Source organism: Nuphar pumila, chromosome 1 (assembly GCF_984573655.1).
Source record: "Nuphar pumila chromosome 1, dmNupPumi1.hap1.1, whole genome shotgun sequence".
Classification (NCBI taxonomy): Eukaryota; Viridiplantae; Streptophyta; class Magnoliopsida; order Nymphaeales; family Nymphaeaceae; genus Nuphar; species Nuphar pumila.
Genome location: NC_143249.1, coordinates 77671947 through 77688092, shown reverse-complemented (window position 1 = coordinate 77688092; position 16146 = coordinate 77671947). Strand labels below are relative to the sequence as shown.

At 44.9% G+C, this 16146-nt stretch overlaps 1 pseudogene; it reads right to left on the bottom strand.

Annotated features, from left to right (window-relative positions):
• The window catches only part of LOC149849040 (uncharacterized), a 40676-nt pseudogene extending 24803 nt beyond the window's left edge, over positions 1 to 15873 (bottom strand).
• Between the last annotated feature and the right edge of the window lie 273 nt (positions 15874 to 16146).

The following is a 16146-nucleotide window of genomic DNA, read 5'->3' as shown; positions in this document are numbered from 1 at the left end:
TTCAGAATCTATAAATAGAGGAGCCCCCCTCCTTTGAAAAATCGTCTAGCCCTCTCTCTCTCCTCCTTTTCCAAACCTCCCCTACCTAGCCTAGCACACCTGAGCCCACCTGACCTGGTCTGAGCCTGCTTGACTTAGCCTGAGCCTGCCTGACCTGGTCCTAACCCACCTAACCTAGGTCTGAACCCACCTGACCTAGCTCAAACCCAGTTGACTTGACTTGAACCTAGTTGGGTTGGAAGTCAAAGTCAAAGTCCCTTTTGGTCCAACTTTTGGTTTGGATTTCTGAACCCAGACTTAGCCTACTTGGGTTGAGTTCGAACCTGCTGAACCCAGTTGACTTGGACCGAACCCAGTTTGGTTCAAACCACTTAGGTTAAGCAGCTTGACCTGCTTTACCTCTTTCTCAACTAGGCCGACTTCATCTGACCTAGTGTGACCTCTTGACGGAAGGATCGAAGCTTGTTTAAAGCGTTGGATCATTCGGGAGACGTTTCTTCCGCAAATTGAAGTAAGTTCGCTTCATTAAACCATCTCTCTCAAGTATTTGATTGTTTGTATATAGCATATACTTTCTGAAGTAGTATCTTGCTTTAGTTCTTGGTTGAGCCCTCTAGGACATTTCGGTATTCACGCGCTCGCCTCGTAACTATCGTCGGATATATATGTTTGAATACGCAGTATATGCGTTCTTCAAAATAGTATCTCACCCTAGTTCTTGGTTGAGCCCTCTAGGACACTTCGGTGTTCACTCGCTTGCCTCGTAACTATCGTTGGATACAGATCTAGGTGTATATCTGCTGATACTGCCGACGCGTCTTATATCGCACAGGCCATGTAATTTACCTTTGCCGTCGCGTCGTATGATGCCAAGGCTCCCTGCTTTCTGTACTTCCGATTACTGCACTTCTGATTATGCATTTACTTACGCCGTCGCGTCGAACGATGCCAAGGCTCCTGCTTTCTGCAATGTATTTACTTACGCCGTCGCGTCGAACGATGCCAAGGCTCCTGTTTTGTTATATATGTAGAATATTTCGTTCAGTTACACACCCTGAACAATAGTATATGCATTTCCTTTACGCCGCCGCTGTATAAAGCACAGGCTTCTGCTTATATTACATATATGGCGCGTAAGTGAGCGTTCAAACGGAGATCAACTCCAAAATCGCCCATGCGATTCCCTTACCGCTCCTCGTACAAGATTCTGCTTGACGAATGAAGCCCCTATTGGAAAGGCTTTGCCTTTTGGCAAAATGCTCTTTACGTAAAGACTAAATCAATTACGTATGGCCTGGCTATGGCCCAAGGTTCCTGCAACCTTGATGGATGCAAAGTACGCACAACGGTGCACATCCATTTTCTGAGTTAAGCGTAGCGATTTCCCACCAAAGAGGGGAGATGCCGCTGAAACGGATAAAAGAAACGCACGCTTTCTCTGTAAAAGAGAGGAAGTGCTGCTGAAATTCCTGAAGGAGCTAAGAATGGCTCAGAAAGAACGTAGCAGAAGTGCTACCCAGTTATGGAACGCCTTCTACGATGTAGAAGGGTTCGTCGCACCACTGCCGGTAGAGCAGAGAAGGTGTTGACAGAATGGTTGGCAGAGCTGCCAAAACCAGTTAAGTGGCACAATGATGTCCTTTGTGGGAACGATGTCAGAATGACTCGTCTCCCTGACACCTGCAAGGGCATCATACTTGTAAGAGCCGTTGCGCCAAAGTAGTGGTAGCGCCTTGACAAGGTCCTGAGCTCGTTGCGTAAAAATACGCCGAGTAGCCGATCCGTAGAGATCGAGTCATGTGCATGCTCATTAAGAATTATCAGATAGCCAGACTCGTAAGGGCCGCTGAGCCGGAGTGTGTTGTTTTCACCGAAAGAGGTGAAGTGCTCGTCAAGGCCGAAGTGCCGAGAGCAGAGTTAAGCATGCATATGAATAAAAACCTTTGTTCCACGGTGAAAGCCGTGTGGTTGATTGGGGTCGGGTACATACTTCTCAAAGGCTGCCCTATAGGCATGCAATGTTCGTCAAGTAATTGTAAGACCGGCAGGCCCCTTTCAAAATTTCTCACCGAGGAAGACGGTGATGGCGCAGCCTTGAGTGACATATATTTCACCCGAACCTGATAGAGTTCATTGATGGCCTTCGTCACTCAGAGGTATGGAGGTTGTGGTTATCCTTAAATATCTAAGGATTGAACCCAACTACTGCAGTAGCAGAATGCATTCGGATACCTAGTAAGGATCTCTTCCGGTATGCTGTACCGTGCTACTAGGGGGATGGGGTCAACAGGCCTCTGGGGTATCTAAAATACATAGAATAATCAACCCTCAGATCGTCGCGTTGTCGCCCAGATATGAGTCCCCTAAGCCCAGGGGGAGGTGCAATTATCGAAACAAAGCATTAGCTTAGGTACAGCGCTACTTTGAATGTATGAGTGGATGACGTTGTTGAGTCAGTCCTGCATAACCTTTGTGAAGGTGTCATGGTCGGTATACTACTAGACCGATTGGGAAAGAACCCCATTGATATCCGTACGACTAAGTGAAGCTCGGATAGCTGTCCTTAGATTCGTAGGATACAGATGTGCCAAGCATAAAGGCTTGAGCTAGACATCCATTCGTGACTCTGAGGAAGTCAAGGCTAAGTCGTAGAGACTTAAGAAGTTATTATAACTCACAGCCCTGAAGAGGCTTATGCGAAGTCATGACGACTTGCGTAGATGTTCAACTCATAACCCTGATGAGGCTTGTGCGATATACGCTAAGTCATGGAGGCTTGAGCGTCGTATTACGAACTGCGACCCTGAGTGGTCTATGCATTTACTTGAGTTGAATAGATAGGTGTTTGCCTACTTACCATACCATCAGTGGTTCTGACCCCGTTTAATGGGGATTTCAAGTGTTGAACCTGCGTGGCGATATGCGGAGCAAGGCGGCATCAAGTTCCAGGGTTTCTCTAGACAGAGTTATACTGCTTCCTTTTTATTGAACCTTCACTGCTTTTCTAAGCAGTAGTGTTGAAATAAACATGTGCTTTCGATAAAATGGAACACTTTGGTGGTCAATGAGTTGCTTGGCCACATACCTGCAACGTGCTCGGAGTTTTCTAAAACCGACGACTCATTATCGTCTTATTCCGCTGCTAAAAGCTTTTCTAAGTTCCGCTGCAAAGAAAAAAAAAAAAAAAGAAATCAATGAAAATTTTAACTTAGCTTTATTTTGGAAATCTGGGGCGTTACAGAATTGGTATCAGAGCATGAGTCTAAGAAACCTGGTTCAAGATCCGTCGTGTTTGCGGTATCGCACTGTAAGTATAAATTTTATACTTTCTCTGATTTTTGTATATTTGTGTGAATAGATAAATGGCTCCTAGGACGAGGAGAACCATGCCGAGCGAGGAGTCCCATACACAGGGCTTCCTGCTAGAGACACTCAACAGGCTTCTGTCTGCCATTCGCGAATCAAGGCAAGCACCAGCCCCGCCTCGCAACGAGAACCTTGGAGGAATAACTTATGAGAAGTTCCTCAAACTCGACCCACCTGTTTTCGTTGGCAGTGCCGATCCAGAGCTTGCAGAAAGCTGGATCGAGGAGACGGAGCGTGCATTCCTGGTATTGGGAGTACCAGAGGATAGAAAGACTAACTTCGGCACATATAGGCTGAAGGATAATGCACGAAAGTGGTGGGATACCACTAGGATTATCCAGTTCTCACATCACGAAGTCATCCCTTGGAATGATTTTCGGAGAGCATTTTTTGATAACTACTTCCCGTTGCACTCTAGAAATAAGAAAAAGATGGAATTTTTGGAACTAGAGCAGGGTGGTATGAGTCTTATCGACTATACTACCAAGTTTCAGAACCTTGAGCGGTACTGCTCTCAGTTATTCGATACTGACCAGGAGAGGGCCGATAAATATATCAACGGATTTGAGGAAGGGCTACGATCTCGAGTTATAACTAGCATGCCCCAAACATTTCAAGCCGTTGTGGCAGCAGCTTCGAAGATTAGCGCAGACTGGGAGCGATGCAAAGGAGTCGTAGTAAAGCGACCGATAGCAAGTAATGGGAACAACAAGAGGACGTTCCCAGGTAGCCAAGAATCGCAACCACCTTTGTATAAAAGAGATTTTCAGGAAAAGAATTTCACTCCACCGGCCGAGCGGCCATTGCAGATGGTAGAAGCCAATAAGCCCTACCAACAGCCTAATTTTCGATGCCCGAGGTGTAGCTCAGATCATCCCGGAGGGGTTTGTCCTCGCAATACGGGAGGTTGCCTGTATTGCGGCAAACCAGGGCATCGTGTGAGAGAATGTCGCAAGAAGGCCTCAGATCTTCAACAGAGAAATATGGGATCTGGAGGACCCTCTCAACAAATACAACAACAACAACTGCCACTATCCAGAATAGAGCAGAAACCTGTGGCAGGTCGTGTTTATGCGGTGACAGGCGAACAACTCACGGATATTGATCGTATCAAGGAATCTGAATACCTTGATAGATAGAGTTGTAATGGGTAAAAAGCAATCGAAAGACAAGATCCAATGAATGCTTGAGACAAGTGGCTTATGACCTTGTGTACGGTCATCTGGATCAATATGTATCCTTGCTCTCTAAAGTAATTTTGGATTTGTCAAAATAAAATCTTAAGTGCTTATGCTCAAAGGTTGATGGCTATAGACCCCACGATTGAGAAATTAAGTTTGCGTAATTAGAACGATAAAAGTCACTTAATAAAATAAACCATCGAGGAATTGTTCCCAAGAAGAGAGTCCTGTGAGGTTTTACATATTCAAGATCAGATCGTCTAGCCAGAGTGAGCCTGTGAGGGTATACAGCTCCGTGCGAGTGTATATGTTCCAAAACCAGTAGCTTGGCTAGTATGATTCTGTGAGGGTGTACTGATCCAATATCAGGTAAGTGTGACGAAGGCGAACCTGTGAGGAGGTACGTTTCCAATACCAGGTAGTCTGACTGGGGACTTATTCCAATATGGTTAATCTCTAGAAGAATGATCTGTGTGTATGAAATAGTTACACAAGATGGCTATGTTAAATAGCTGGTTGGAAGAACATTAATTCAACAAACTATCGTGTTTCTTGCATAATTTGAACTCAGATATGAGAAACATACCTCATTGATCAGGAATCATGATACGAGGTAATGATTGGAATAAATACGATGTTGAACTAAGTAAACAACATTATGAATCTAACATATGGGAGAAATATCCCGAGTTACGCACTTAGTACTCTTAACTGAATTTCGCGGACGAAATTCCTTTAAGGGGGTAATGATGTAAGACCCGCAATTTTTCAGATAACTCTGAATAAATTCCTGAGGCATTCTTCAGTGAAAAATAGCATTTTTACCGTAAAGCGAATCGAACCGATTCCTGCGACCCAGATATACTTAAGATATTCGTATCTTCACGAATATATGCTCAAACGCTCTGGAGATCATAACTTCCTCCCTGCTCGAAATCAAGAGATTCCTGCGAGCCAACTTTCTTAGTTGCATAAATACGAAGATAATGGCCTACTCAGAATTTTTCAGAAAAAAATGCCGAAAACTCAACTTTTTGCGGAACCCACGAAAATGTTGGTGGGACCCACAGAAATATTCTTCAGAAAATATCCGGTGGGACCCACGAAAATATCTCATGGAAATATCTCAGATGGATAAGATCAAACAGTCAGATGGATAAGATCAAAGGGAATTTCTGAAAAAGCTATGGACTAAAATGGAAATTCTGAAACTTGGGGCTCAAGTTTCAGAATCTATAAATAGAGGAGCCCCCCTCCTTTGAAAAATCGTCTAGCCCTCTCTCTCTCCTCCTTTTCCAAACCTCCCCTACCTAGCCTAGCCCACCTGAGCCCACCTGACTTGGTCTGAGCCTGCCTGACTTAGCCTGAGCCTGCCTGACCTGGTCCTAACCCACCTGACCTAGGTCTGAACCCACCTGACCTAGCTCAAACCCAGTTGACTTGACTTGAACCTAGTTGGGTTGGAAGTCAAAGTCAAAGTCCCTTTTGGTCCAACTTTTGGTTTGGATTTCTGAACCCAGACTTAGCCTACTTGGTTTGAGTTCGAACCTGCTGAACCCAGTTGACTTGGACCGAACCCAGTTTGGTTCAAACCACTTAGGTTAAGCAGCTTGACCTGCTTTACCTCTTTCTCAACTAGGCCGACTTCATCTGACCTAGTGTGACCTCTTGACGGAAGGATCGAAGCTTGTTTAAAGCGTTGGATCATTCGGGAGACGTTTCTTCCGCAAATTGAAGTAAGTTCGCTTCATTAAACCATCTCTCTCAAGTATTTGATTGTTTGTATATAGCATATACTTTCTGAAGTAGTATCTTGCTTTAGTTCTTGGTTGAGCCCTCTAGGACACTTCGGTGTTCACGCGCTCGCCTCGTAACTATCGTCGGATATATATGTTCGAATACGCAGTATATGCGTTCTTCAAAATAGTATCTCACCCTAGTTCTTGGTTGAGCCCTCTAGGACACTTCGGTGTTCACTCGCTCGCCTCGTAACTATCGTTGGATACAGATCTAGGTGTATATCTGCTGATACTGCCGACGCGTCTTATATCGCACAGGCCATGTAATTTACCTTTGCCGTCACTTCGTATGATGCCAAGGCTCCCTGCTTTCTGTACTTCCGATTACTGCACTTCCGATTATGCATTTACTTACGCCGTCGCGTCGAACGATGCCAAGGCTCCTGCTTTCTGCAATGTATTTACTTACGCCGTCGCGTCGAACGATGCCAAGGCTCCTGTTTTGTTATATATGTAGAATATTTCGTTCAGTTACACACCCTGAACAATAGTATATGCATTTCCTTTACGCCGCCGCTGTATAAAGCACAGGTTTCTGCTTATATTACATATATGGCGCGTAAGTGAGCGTTCAAACGGAGATCAACTCCAAAATCGCCCATGCGATTCCCTTACCGCTCCTCGTACAAGATTCTGCTTGACGAATGAAGCCCCTATTGGAAAGGCTTCGCCTTTTGGCAAAATACTCTTTACGTAAAGACTAAATCAATTACGTATGGCCTGGCTATGGCCCAAGGTTCCTGCAACCTTGATGGATGCAAAGTACGCACAACGGTGCACATCCATTTCCCGAGTTAAGCGTAGCGATTTCCCACCAAAGAGGGGAGATGCCGGTGAAACGGATAAAAGAAACGCACGCTTTGTCCGTAAAAGAGAGGAAGTGCTGCTGAAATTCCTGAAGGAGCTAAGAATGGCTCAGAAAGAACGTAGCAGAAGTGCTACCCAGTTATGGAACGCCTTCTACGATGTAGAAGGGTTCGTCGCACCACTGCCGGTAGAGCAGAGAAGGTGTTGACAGAATGGTTGGCAGAAGAGCTGCCAAAACCAGTTAAGTGGCACAATGATGTCCTTTGTGGGAACGATGTCAGAATGACTCGTCTCCCTAACACCTGCAAGGGCATCATACTTGTAAGAGCCATTGCGCCAAAGTAGTGGTAGCGCCTTGACAAGGTCCTGAGCTCGTTGCGTAAAAATACGCCGAGTAGCCGATCCGTAGAGATCGAGTCATGTGCATGCTCATTAAGAATTATCAGATAGCCAGACTCGTAAGGGCCGCTGAGCCGGAGTGTGTTGTTTCCACCGAAAGAGGTGAAGTGCTCGTCAAGGCCGAAGTGCCGAGAGCAGAGTTGAGCATGCATATGAATAAAAACCTTTGTTCCACGGTGAAAGCCGTGTGGTTGATTGGGGTCGGGTACATACTTCTCAAAGGCTGCTCTATAGGCATGCAATGTTCGTCAAGTAATTGTAAGACCGGCAGGCCCCTTTCAGAATTTCTCACCGAGGAAGACGGTGATGGCGCAGCCTTGAGTGACATATATTTCACCCGAACCTGATAGAGTTCATTGATGGCCTTCGTCACTCAGAGGTATGGAGGTCGTGGTTATCCTTAAATATCTAAGGATTGAACCCAACTACTGCAGTAGCAGAATGCATTCGGATACCTAGTAAGGATCTCTTCCGGTATGCTGTACCGTCCTACTAGGGGGATGGGGTCAATAGGCCTCTGGGGTATCTAAAATACATAGAATAATCAACCCCCAGATCGTCGCGTTGTCGCCCAGATATGAGTCCCCTAAGCCCAGGGGGAGGTGCAATTATCGAAACAAAGCATTAGCTTAGGTACAGCGCTACTTTGAATGTATGAGTGGATGACGTTGTTGAGTCAGTCCTGCATAACCTTTGTGAAGGTGTCATGGTCGGTATACTACTGGACCGATTGGGAAAGAACCCCATTGATATCCGTACGACTAAGTGAAGCTCGGAGAGCTGTCCTTAGATTCGTAGGATACAGATGTGCCAAGCATAAAGGCTTGAGCTAGACATCCATTCGTGACTCTGAGGAAGTCAAGGCTAAGTCGTAGAGACTTAAGAGGTTATTCTAACTCACAGCCCTGAAGAGGCTTATGCGAAGTCATGACGACTTGCGTAGATGTTCAACTCATAACCCTGATGAGGCTTGTGCGATATACGCTAAGTCATGGAGGCTTGAGCGTCGTATTACGAACTGCGACCCTGAGTGGTCTATGCGTTTACTTGAGTTGAATAGATAGGTGTTTGCCTACTTACCAGACCATCAGTGGTTCTGACCCCGTTTAATGGGGATTTCAGGTGTTGAACCTGTGTGGCGATATGCGGAGCAAGGCGGCATCAAGTTCCAGGGTTTCTCTAGACAGAGTTGTACTGCTTCCTTTTTATTGAACCTTCACTGCTTTTCTAAGCAGTAGTGTTGTAATAAACATGTGCTTTCGATAAAATGGAACACTTTGGTGGTCAATGAGTTGCTTGGCCACATACCTGCAACGTGCTCGGAGTTTTCTAAAACCGACGACTCATTATCGTCTTATTCCGCTGCTAAAAGCTTTTCTAAGTTCCGCTGCAAAGAAAAAAAAAAAAAAAGAAATCCATGAAAATTTTAACTTAGCTTTATTTTGGAAATCCGGGGCGTTACAGAATTGGTATCAGAGCATGAGTCTGAGAAACCTGGTTCAAGATCCGTCGTGTTTGCGGTATCGCACTGTAAGTATAAATTTTATACTTTCTCTGATTTTTGTATATTTGTGTGAATAGATAAATGGCTCCTAGGACGAGGAGAACCATGCCGAGCGAGGAGTCCCATACACAGGGCTTCCTGCTAGAGACACTCAACAGGCTTGTGTCTGCCATTCGCGAATCAAGGCAAGCACCAGCCCCGCCTCGCAACGAGAACCTTGGAGGAATAACTTATGAGAAGTTCCTCAAACTCGACCCACCTGTTTTCGTTGGCAGTGCCGATCCAGAGCTTGCAGAAAGCTGGATCGAGGAGACAGAGCGTGCATTCCTGGTATTGGGAGTACCAGAGGATAGAAAGACTAACTTCGGCACATATAGGCTGAAGGATAATGCACGAAAGTGGTGGGATACCACTAGGATTATCCAGTTCTTACATCACGAAGTCATCCCTTGGAATGATTTTCGGAGAGCATTTTTGGATAACTACTTCCCGTTGCACTCTAGAAATAAGAAAAAGATGGAATTTTTGGAACTAGAGCAGGGTGGTATGAGTCTTATCGACTATACTACCAAGTTTCAGAACCTTGAGCGGTACTGCTCTCAGTTATTCGATACTGACCAGGAGAGGGCCGATAAATATATCAACGGATTTCGGGAAGGGCTACGATCTCGAGTTATAACTAGCATGCCCCAAACATTTCAAGCCGCTGTGGCAGCAACTTCGAAGATTAGCGCAGACTGGGAGCGATGCAAAGGAGTCGTAGTAAAGCGACCGATAGCAAGTAATGGGAACAACAAGAGGACGTTCCCAGGTAGCCAAGAATCGCAACCACCTTTGTATAAAAGAGATTTTCAGGAAAAGAATTTCACTCCACCGGCCGAGCGGCCATTGCAGATGGTAGAAGCCAATAAGCCCTACCAACAGCCTCATTTTCGATGCCCGAGGTGTAGCTCAGATCATCCCGGAGGGGTTTGTCCTCGCAATACGGGAGGTTGCCTGTATTGCGGCAAACCAGGGCATCGTGTGAGAGAATGTCGCAAGAAGGCCTCAGATCTTCAACAGAGAAATATGGGATCTGGAGGACCCTCTCAACAAATACAACAACAACAACTGCCACTATCCAGAATAGAGCAGAAACCTGTGGCAGGTCGTGTTTATGCGGTGACAGCCAAACAACTCACGGATAATGATCGTATCAAGGAATCTGAATACCTTGATAGATAGAGTTGTAATGGGTAAAAAGCTATCGAAAGACAAGATCCAATGAATGCTTAAGACAAGTGGCTTATGACCTTGTGTACGGTCATCTGGATCAATATATATCCTTGCTCTCTAAAGTAATTTTGGATTTGTCAAAATAAAATCTTAAGTGCTTATGCCCAAAGGTTGATGGCTATAGACCCCACGATTGAGAAATTAAGTTTGCGTAATTAGAACGATAAAAGTCACTTAATAAAATAAACCATCGAGGAATTGTTCCCAAGAAGAGAGTCCTGTGAGATTTTACATATTCAAGATCAGATCGTCTAGCCAGAGTGAGCCTGTGAGGGTATACAGCTCCGTGCGAGTGTATATGTTCCAAAACCAGTAGCTTGGCTAGTATGATTCTGTGAGGGTGTACTGATCCAATATCAGGTAAGTCTGACGAAGGCGAACCTGTGAGGAGGTACATTTCCAATACCAGGTAGTCTGACAGGGGACTTATTCCAATATGGTTAATCTCTAGAAGAATGATCTGTGTGTATGAAATAGTTACACAAGATGGCTATGTTAAATAGCCGGTTGGAAGAACATTGATTCAACAAACTATCGTGGTTGTAGCATAATTTGAACTCAGATATGAGAAACATACCTCATTGATCAGGAATCATGATATGAGGTAATGATTGGAATAAATACGATGTTGAACTAAGTAAACAACATTATGAATCCAACATATGGGAGAAATATCCCGAGTTACGCACTTAGTACTCTTAACTGAATTTCGCGGACGAAATTCCTTTAAGGGGGTAATGATGTAAGACCCGCAATTTTTCAGATAACTCTGAATAAATTCCTGAGGCATTCTTCAGTGAAAAATAGCATTTTTACCGTAAAGCGAATCGAACCGATTCCTGCGACCCAGATATACTTAAGATATTCGTATCTTCACGAATATATGCTCAAACGCTCTGGAGATCATAACTTCCTCCCTGCTCGAAATCAAGAGATTCCTGCGAGCCAACTTTCTTAGTTGCATAAATACGAAGATAATGGCCTACTCAGAATTTTTCGGAAAAAAATGCCGAAAACTCAACTTTTTGCGGGACCCACGAAAATGTTGGTGGGACCCACAGAAATATTCTTCAGAAAATATCCGGTGGGACCCACGAAAATATCTCATGGAAATATCTCAGATGGATAAGATCAAACAGTCAGATGGATAAGATCAAACAGTCAGATGGATAAGATCAAAGGGAATTTCTGAAAAAGCTATGGACTAAAATGGAAATTCTGAAACTTGGGGCTCAAGTTTCAGAATCTATAAATAGACGAGCCCCCCTCCTTTGAAAAATCGTCTAGCCCTCTCTCTCTCCTCCTTTTCCAAACCTCCCCTACCTAGCCTAGCCCACCTGAGCCCACCTGACCTGGTCTGAGCCTGCTTGACTTAGCCTGAGCCTGCCTGACCTGGTCCTAACCCACCTAACCTAGGTCTGAACCCACCTGACCTAGCTCAAACCCAGTTGACTTGACTTGAACCTAGTTGGGTTGGAAGTCAAAGTCAAAGTCCCTTTTGGTCCAACTTTTGGTTTGGATTTCTAAACCCAGACTTAGCCTACTTGGTTTGAGTTCGAACCTGCTGAACCCAGTTGACTTGGACCGAACCCAGTTTGGTTCAAACCACTTAGGTTAAGCAGCTTGACCTGCTTTACCTCTTTCTCAACTAGGCCGACTTCATCTGACCTAGTGTGACCTCTTGACGGAAGGATCGAAGCTTGTTTAAAGCGTTGGATCATTCGGGAGACGTTTCTTCCGCAAATTGAAGTAAGTTCGCTTCATTAAACCATCTCTCTCAAGTATTTGATTGTTTGTATATAGCATATACTTTCTGAAGTAGTATCTTGCTTTAGTTCTTGGTTGAGCCCTCTAGGACATTTCGGTGTTCACGCGCTTGCCTCGTAACTATCGTCGGATATATATGTTCGAATACGCAGTATATGCGTTCTTCAAAATAGTATCTCACCCTAGTTCTTGGTTGAGCCCTCTAGGACACTTCGGTGTTCACTCGCTCGCCTCGTAACTATCGTTGGATACAGATCTAGGTGTATATCTGCTGATACTGCCGACGCGTCTTATATCGCACAGGCCATGTAATTTACCTTTGCCGTCGCGTCGTATGATGCCAAGGCTCCCTGCTTTCTGTACTTCCGATTACTGCACTTCCGATTATGCATTTACTTACGCCGTCGCGTCGAACGATGCCAAGGCTCCTGCTTTCTGCAATGTATTTACTTACGCCGTCGCGTCGAACGATGCCAAGGCTCCTGTTTTGTTATATATGTAGAATATTTCGTTCAGGTTTCTGCTTATATTACATATATGGCGCGTAAGTGAGCGTTCAAACGGAGATCAACTCCAAAATCGCCCATGCGATTCCCTTACCGCTCCTCGTACAAGATTCTGCTTGACGAATGAAGCCCCTATTGGAAAGGCTTTGCCTTTTGGCAAAATGCTCTTTACGTAAAGACTAAATCAATTACGTATGGCCTGGCTATGGCCCAAGGTTCCTGCAACCTTGATGGATGCAAAGTACGCACAACGGTGCACATCCATTTCCCGAGTTAAGCGTAGCGATTTCCCACCAAAGAGGGGAGATGCCGCTGAAACGGATAAAAGAAACGCACGCTTTGTCCGTAAAAGAGAGGAAGTGCTGCTGAAATTCCTGAAGGAGCTAAGAATGGCTCAGAAAGAACGTAGCAGAAGTGCTACCCAGTTATGGAACGCCTTCTACGATGTAGAAGGGTTCGTCGCACCACTGCCGGTAGAGCAGAGAAGGTGTTGACAGAATGGTTGGCAGAAGAGCTGCCAAAACCAGTTAAGTGGCACAATGATGTCCTTTGTGGGAACGATGTCAGAATGACTCGTCTCCCTGACACCTGCAAGGGCATCATACTTGTAAGAGCCGTTGCGCCAAAGTAGTGGTAGCGCCTTGACAAGGTCCTGAGCTCGTTGCGTAAAAATACGCCGAGTAGCCGATCCGTAGAGATCGAGTCATGTGCATGCTCATTAAGAATTATCAGATAGCCAGACTCGTAAGGGCCGCTGAGCCAGAGTGTGTTGTTTTCACCGAAAGAGGTGAAGTGCTCGTCAAGGCCGAAGTGCCGAGAGCAGAGTTAAGCATGCATATGAATAAAAACCTTTGTTCCACGGTGAAAGCCGTGTGGTTGATTGGGGTCGGGTACATACTTCTCAAAGGCTGCCCTATAGGCATGCAATGTTCGTCAAGTAATTGTAAGACCGGCAGGCCCCTTTCAGAATTTCTCACCGAGGAAGACGGTGATGGCGCAGCCTTGAGTGACATATATTTCACCCGAACCTGATAGAGTTCATTGATGGCCTTCGTCACTCAGAGGTATGGAGGTCGTGGTTATCCTTAAATATCTAAGGATTGAACCCAACTACTGCAGTAGCAGAATGCATTCGGATACCTAGTAAGGATCTCTTCCGGTATGTTGTACCGTGCTACTAGGGGGATGGGGTCAACAGGCCTCTGGGGTATCTAAAATACATAGAATAATCAACCCCCAGATCGTCGCGTTGTCGCCCAGATATGAGTCCCCTAAGCCCAGGGGGAGGTGCAATTATCGAAACAAAGCATTAGCTTAGGTACAACGCTACTTTGAATGTATGAGTGGATGACGTTGTTGAGTCAGTCCTTGATAACCTTTGTGAAGGTGTCATGGTCGGTATACTACTGGACCGATTGGGAAAGAACTTCATTGATATCCGTACGACTAAGTGAAGCTCGGAGAGCTGTCCTTAGATTCGTAGGATACAGATGTGCCAAGCATAAAGGCTTGAGCTAGACATCCATTCGTGACTCTGAGGAAGTCAAGGCTAAGTCGTAGAGACTTAAGAGGTTATTCTAACTCACAGCCCTGAAGAGGCTTATGCGAAGTCATGACGACTTGCGTAGATGTTCAACTCATAACCCTGATGAGGCTTGTGCGATATACGCTAAGTCATGGAGGCTTGAGCGTCGTATTATGAACTGCGACCCTGAGTGGTCTATGCATTTACTTGAGTTGAATAGATAGGTGTTTGCCTACTTACCAGACCATCAGTGGTTCTGACCCCGTTTAATGGGGATTTCAGGTGTTGAACCTGCGTGGCGATATGCGGAGCAAGGCGGCATCAAGTTCCAGGGTTTCTCTAGACAGAGTTATACTGCTTCCTTTTTATTGAACCTTCACTGCTTTTCTAAGCAGTAGTGTTGAAATAAACATGTGCTTTCGATAAAATGGAACACTTTGGTGGTCAATGAGTTGCTTGGCCACATACCTGCAACGTGCTCGGAGTTTTCTAAAACCGACGACTCATTATCGTCTTATTCCGCTGCTAAAAGCTTTTCTAAGTTCCGCTGCAAAGAAAAAAAAAAAAAAAGAAATCCATGAAAATTTTAACTTAGCTTTATTTTGGAAATCCGGGGCGTTACAAAGGGCATCATGTCCCTCTTTGACATGTTCCCAGTCTGCTGACAACGAATACATTTCCTGCAGAACTCATGCGCATCCTTGTGGAGTGTGGGCCAAAAAAATCCAGACTGCAAAACCTTTGCAGCTGTCTTTCTACTACTAAAATGCCCTCCACAGGCTAATGAATGACAAAAACTGAGGATGGACTCATACTCCTCCTTCGGGATGCATCTTCTGATGATCTGGTCTGCACAATACCTGAAAAATTCTGGCTCATCCTAATAATACTGTCTCACTTGTGATAAGAATCGCTCTCGCTCATTCTTATTCCAATGCTCAGGGATCTGCCTCGAAACCAGATAGTTCACAATATCTGCAAACCAGGGTAACTGCAATGTTCCAACTCCCATAATCTGCTCATCGAGGAAAGAATCACTGATTGGTCTCTGATCTTGAGTGGTCTCCACGATCAGTCTAGAGAGATGGTCTGCTACTACGTTCTCACTTCCCTTCTTATCTCGAATCTCGAGATCAAACTCCTGTAGTAGCAGTACCCATCGGATGAGCCTCAGTTTGGTGTCTTTCTTGCTAAGAAAATACTTCAATGCAGCGTGATCAGAATAAACAACCACTTTCGAACCGAGAAGATAGGACCTAAACTTATCCAAAGTGAATACTACTGCGAGTAGTTCATTCTCTATCGTGGTATAGTTCATCTGAGCATCGGACAAAGTTTTGCTCGCATAGTATATCACATAGGGCTTCTTGTCAATCCTTTGTCCTAAAATGGCCCCCATCACATAGTCGGAAGCATCACACATAATCTCGAATGGAAGCATCCAATTCAGAGGTCTCAAAATGGGTGCAGTGATCAAGGCCTCTTTGAGTATCTCAAAGGCCTTCATGCAATCATCACCAAAATCAAAGGGCTGATCCTTTTCCAATAATAAGCAAAGCGGTCAAGAGATTTTGCTAAAATCCTTGATAAACCGCCTGTAAAATCCTGCATGCCCTAAGAATGACCGAACCTGCCTAACAGTGGTAGGTGGAGTCAATCGTGAAATAGACTCAACCTTCGCTCTATCAACTTCTATCCTTCTTTTGGACATAATGTGTTCAAGCACAATCCCCTCTTGGACCATAAAATGACTCTTCTCCTAACTCAAAATCAGGTTTGACTCCATACATCTACTCAGTACTCGAGTAAGTTTCTGGAGGCAATCCTCAAATAAAGAGCCATACACAGAAAAATCATCCATAAAAACTTCCATGACATCATCCACCATGTCAGAGAAGATAGCTAACATGCACCTCTGAAAAGTTGTTGGGGCATTGCAGAGCCCAAACGGCATATGTCTGAACGCAAAAGTGCCATACGGACATGTAAATGTGGTTTTCTCCTATTCATCAGGATG